Source organism: Talpa europaea (assembly GCF_964194135.1).
Source record: "Talpa europaea genome assembly, chromosome: 4".
NCBI classification, from domain to species: Eukaryota; Metazoa; Chordata; class Mammalia; order Eulipotyphla; family Talpidae; genus Talpa; species Talpa europaea.
Genome location: NC_140070.1, coordinates 121,029,657 through 121,035,570, shown reverse-complemented (window position 1 = coordinate 121,035,570; position 5,914 = coordinate 121,029,657). Strand labels below are relative to the sequence as shown.

General features: G+C 36.5%; 1 pseudogene across 1 annotated transcript; it reads right to left on the bottom strand.

Moving 5' to 3' along the window:
* Positions 1-2,696: 2,696 nt before the first annotated feature.
* On the bottom strand, positions 2,697-4,663 carry LOC311170347 (transcriptional regulator Kaiso-like; annotated as a pseudogene). Its single transcript has one exon. The product of its transcript is annotated as a transcriptional regulator Kaiso-like (transcript).
* Positions 4,664-5,914: the final 1,251 nt, after the last annotated feature.

The window sequence follows — 5,914 nt, the reverse complement described above, 5'->3', positions numbered from 1 at the left end:
AATCCATGTTTACATTTTTATTAAAGTTTACAGAAAGCGATTCAGAATCCAGACTTGCTGCTATCTAATTCTAAATCACACAAATGCTATTGGTAGGAGTGTGCTTGCTCACAGATGGACAGCCGAAAAGAGCCATATTGCCTATAACAACTGGCTCTGTGAATTCTTAAATGAATGCAAATAAGGATTTATGTCGATGCATCTATGGTCCAAAACTCTACTGCATGGCCACCTCAGATTTGACTGTCGTAGTAATCAATCACCACTAGACCAGGGTAGAGCATTATACTATTTCTCAAAGTTTTCTTCTTCTCTCTGATAGACTTTTTTTAGGCTGTTATTTGGTAGTGAGAGATTTTTCTTCATTAATAGCTCACATTTGATTCTAATGTTTATTGTGGCAAAGCTTCTCTTACAGCAAGGCTGTTAAGAGTCTATAGCGTGCATCAGGCAATGCTTGCTTCACTCCCTGTGAGCATCAAACTACTGTCATTCTGCTAAATGAGTTGTCATTAGCAGGCATATTTTCACTCCAGCCTTCTGGAGCCACACAGAAAGAAATCTAAATTTGAAGTGTGGACTAATGGAAGAGGCTTAGTAGACCCCTTCCCCCAATCTCACATTCCTTTGCCTTAAGCAATCTTTCTAAAGTGTGGATATTTGACTTGGACACTGGTGACCTAAAATTACCTCTGAAATGTGGCACAATATTCCAACTCTAGTATGGAGATTCTCTTGTCTCAGCCAGCATTATTGGCATGCATCTCATGCACTGCCACGCATGCACCAGACATGAAAATAATGGATGTTAGTTTGACTTCCAAATATAAAATAGTAGTGGTTTCCTTTATTCAGTTTAGAATTTCTTTGGGACATCATGACCTCAGCTTCTTGGTCTTCTTTTATATAGTTTAACTATGGTGACATTTATACTTTCCCTCCATTCAGACCTTATCACACTAATGGATTTTCAACTCCAAGTACCTGTCATTGCCTTTTTATCTTTCTTTCATATAAATAGTACATCTTCATGTGACCCATATTCCATCTTCTCATGCCCAAATTTGTATTTCTGTGATTTATTGCTTTTCTATAGAACTCCTTAATTTGTACTAAATGAAGAAATAGTCATACTTGTGAAGTAGTTGAACTTTTCCAATGATAAAAGATTATCATTTCATTGATTCAGAAAATGCTAATCAGATCCCTATGAAAGAAATTTTTTGCCAAGCTGAAATCCCTCACCACTTAAGTGCTCACAAAGATATTAATGAAAATCTTCAAGTTACTTTAAATATTTTTAAAAATTAAAATAGGAATAATGTTTCTGTCCATAACGCAACTGTATGGGCTAATTAAAATGTCACATTTCTTTGCTTTGGCCGGGGTTACATCACATCTTTGGCTCCAAGATGAGCTCAGCAGTCCGGCAACTCTTCTACTCCACAGACACATTATATTATGTATTATACCCTGATGTGCTATATATTATCACTTAAGATATATCCTTAATTAAGTTTTGAAATTCTGAGTATAGCTATTAGCAAAAATTCTCTTTCACACACACCCCCAAAACTTTAAACATTTTGTATAGCATAGTCAGGATATGAACATTAACCTTGAATGTAGATAAACTTGAGAAAAACCAAAACTTGTAAATCTTTTACAAGACTCATCACCTGGTTAATGAAGAGCAGTAAGCAGCAATGCTGCCTGGAGATGAGGAGCTGGTTAGTCACCGAGGCTCCCACGCCAGCCCCTTAAGGAGTCACAGCATCCATCAACTTCACAATGGTAAATGCAAATGCAAATCTAGTTAAATGCAAATCTAAGTTCAATAACTGCATCATGAACCGTTATGAATGTTTTTCTCATATTGATAATATTCTGTTAGCATTTACATTTTTTAAAGAGAAGTGACAAAATGAATTGTATTAAATAAATGTAACTTGAACAAAATCATTCAAAATAAAAAGTCCATTGACAAGGGGTTGAGAATAACACAAGGGGTCTTGAAGAGTAGAGATTGTGAGATTCAGCATTCTAATCTATTCCTTAATGATTTGTTTTCTTCTTTTAAATTAAAATATAATTGTCATGTCACATGGTACTGGTTGCAGAATTTTTTGTCTTGTGATGAGAATTTTTAAGATCTACTATATTAGCAACTTTTAAATATATAATATGGTGTTATTAATATTAAGGGTAGAGAGGAAACTTCCCCTTAGATTTGTAGGTTCTTCTCAGGTTTGTAGGGCAATTAAATTAACATCAGGTAGGTTAGAAGAAAAGAACAAAATTACACGACCAAGAGGAGACCATTCTGAAAATTTCCAAAACCTTAGAAGTTCCAGTTTATTTTGGATGCCATATACAAAACATGTTTACAGAATATCTTGCTTCTAAAATTCATCAATAAATTATCCAACTAGATTACCTTCAGATGATACTATTTTCACTTCATTTGTCTTCTGAAGCCTGTCCCCCTTGATTCAAAGCAAAATTTTCTAATATTTCAAAGGAGTTCAAAAAGATTTTGATATTTTATTTTCTTTAAATGAATCATTTTATTTAAGATTGTTGTCATTTGTGCATACAATTTCATAAGTTACTGTTGAGCTCACTGATTGTGAAACTTTATGGGTTAAATAAAAGCAAAAAGATTACTTATCAAAGAACAATTTCACTTCTTTTTTTTAAATAATAAATTTTATTTTTATATTCCCCATACAATTTATTTCAAACTCAGTAATGCCATGTGTTACATACTGTTTAAAATTTGGATCATTCTCTTGCTGAATTGAAGTATCTCCCTATGTCATTGCCTTGTTCTAAGGAATGGATGTGTCCCCTACTGGATTTTCTCTCTCAGCATCAATCTTCTACCCAATACTGGCATCCTCCATTCCAAGCACGGCACCTGGCCTATCAAAAAGGTATGCATACTTTCTGATCTGTAAAGACTACATGGATGTAAATGATAAAGCTTCGAGTCTTGGCCGTGAACCGACTTCATATATGAAGACATAAGCTGATAGTTTATGAAAGATTTGCCACAAGCCAAACATTGATACCTTCGCTCCACTGTAAGATGAATTTCATGCTGTATGCAATATTCTGCAAGAGGAAATACCTGCTCACAGTAATGGCAAGGATACTTCTTCCAAGAATGAATGTTAAAATGTCTCTGCAAATGTGTCAAATAGATGTATAACCTTTTGCATACTTTATAGATATGATAGATCCTTGCATCTACTAGTAGCTCACAGTTATCATCACGTTTTACCTTAATATTTGTTTGCATCTCTCTACTAGTTTTTTCTGGTATCTCATTTTCCAGTCTGGCCTCCCCTTCCTGAAGGTTATCTTTGACAGGATCATGATGTCAATAGCATCTTCACCAGTATTTGCATAAACTTTGTAAACCATTGACAAGCCTTCAATTTCAGTAGCTTTATTTAGAGTAATGATCTTCCTACCCTCTGTTAGATGATTTGATTCTAAATTTGGATCATTTATGAATTTTTTTAAGAATTGGAAAGGGAAAGTGGCTTTTGCAGAAGTGTAGGAATCTGAAATTTCTGTGTCAATGTTGCATCAAATGTGTTATTTTGGGATATATATCAGCCTGTGGGACTAAAGATGTGTTACTGTCTACATATTCTGGACTGGTGTTAATAATGTATTCTTCATCATCTATAATAATTTTCTCTCCCTCCTCTTCATTGACATGTTTCCTGTAAAAACAGTAATGCTTGGTGTCTGCTGATTCTGCATAAGTAAACGGACTGAAGGAGACTCAGGATTTGGAAGTGAACAACTGACTTTTGGTGGCATAATAAGTAATGTCTGATTCAATGAAATAATGTTGGGAGTCAGATGTGTCTAGCAGAAGATCCCAGCAATGTTCACTTCCTTTTGTTTGGCTCAGAGTTGCCTGATTCAGAGAACTAGGAAGTTTCTGAGTCAATGTGATATTTGTTAAACATGTGAAATAGCAACAGAGCCTGAGTTACGCTGGATCTGGGCCACTGCATTAGCACTGGGCAAAGGCTTCTTTGCCAGCCGAATATCTGAGCAGAAAATAACATCATCATCATCATGGTCTGACTTGATAATAATGATGATTTTTGTTTCATATTCTTCAACAGATAAGGAAAATGAAGCTGTTATAATAGGCATGCTAGTGGCCCAATTATCTGGGGCTTCATTTTTTTGACTTCTGTAGTTTAAGGTTCTCGTCACTTAAACCAGGAGTTAAGGTTTCTGCATTACCATCTTGAGCTGTACCTGAGATGTTGTTAACTTGTGACAACAGAACACCAAGCTCCGCTATAAATTTAACTCCAAATAACTGCCCTGATTTAATTAACTTATCCAGTAAATTTTATTTAACACCAACAACTTTAGAACTATAGATATAACTGAGAATTTCTGCTAAGATATCTGCTCTTAGAAAGTTCAATTCAACAACTTGCTCAGCATCAGAGAAGCTGATGGAAGCACTGGAAGCTGAAAGAATATTCCTGTGGACCCAGAATGTTAGGTCCACAATAACATTAACATCACAGACAAGTCCATGTCCATGCTGCTCATTCAAGGAGTTCGGCAGACTGCCAGGACATTGACTGTCTATGGTGGAAGTCTGTTTTGTATTGCCCATGCCTGCTCCCTAGTCACCGCTAGTCCTTGCAGGCGGTATAAAAAGGTGAGCCCAGCACCAAGCAGCTTGGGTCCCAGGATGGGCCCCTTCTTTAAATGTAGCTCCATGTTGGGCCTCCCAGGTGGCATAAGGGGTCAAGTATCAGCACTATCAAGCTATAAACAGCCACTGCAGCCTGAGTTCCATCCCTAGCCAGGTTGCTGACCCATATAGCGCAACAGACCTCTCCTGTCTCTCCACTGTTGCCCTCAGCAGTGTATTAAAGTAGATCTGTCTGTTTTGCTCCCCACTCTCACCCCCTGCACCTTGGCCTGCACCCCAGTTCTTGTATGCATAAATAAATCTTTAAAAAAATTTGTCTTTTTCATGGTCCCTTATTTAGGTTTTCTAAATTCCTGCTATAAGTGAGACCATTTGGTATTTTTCTTTTTCTTTCTGGCTTATTTTGCTGAGCATGATCCCTTCTAGCTCCATCCGTGTTGCTGCAAATTGCATGAGTTTATCTTTTTTGATTGCTTAGTAATATTCCATTGTGTATTTAATTATAATACAGTAAAAATCAAAATCAACAAGCAACTATAAACCAGAGACACACTATAGGGGGGGGTAGGAGGGAGGAGGGACTGGGATCAAAACAAGGGGGAGTGGGAATTTGGGAATTGGGGACTATAACAAAGATGAAAATGCATACATTGTGCAAAAATGAAAAATGATGTAAAAATACATAAAATAAAATAAAAATGCTCACCAAAAAAAAAAAAGCAGTGCCTATGCTTCCTACCACTGCCACCAACTCTCCTCTCTCACACTTGCTAGTTCTGGTTATTTATCACTCAGCACATACATTTTTTCCTACTTGAGAAATAAAACCTACTAACAATAATAAAACAAAATTTCCTTTGTTTCCATTAGCTGCAGCCCTCTTCCATCTCAAGTGAAACAACTTTTATCACCATTCACACTTGAATTGCATTTATCCACTATAGTTAAAATTGGTAAGTTGTCCATAAGCACCTCACCTTTTATACATGCTGTCAATTTTCCCCTCACCTTTTATACGTGCTGTCAATTTGTTTTTTCCTCTAAGTATCCCCACATAGCATTTCTCTGACCAAGGAACTGCTTCCCAGGAGAAGAAGTGTGGTGAAGTATGGCAAAGTGTCCATGCCCTTAGAGTTCACTGGTCTTACCATGGTCTCCACTATTTGGAAGCCATCAGCTTGATAGAAGGTGAAACAATCTTTAGAATAC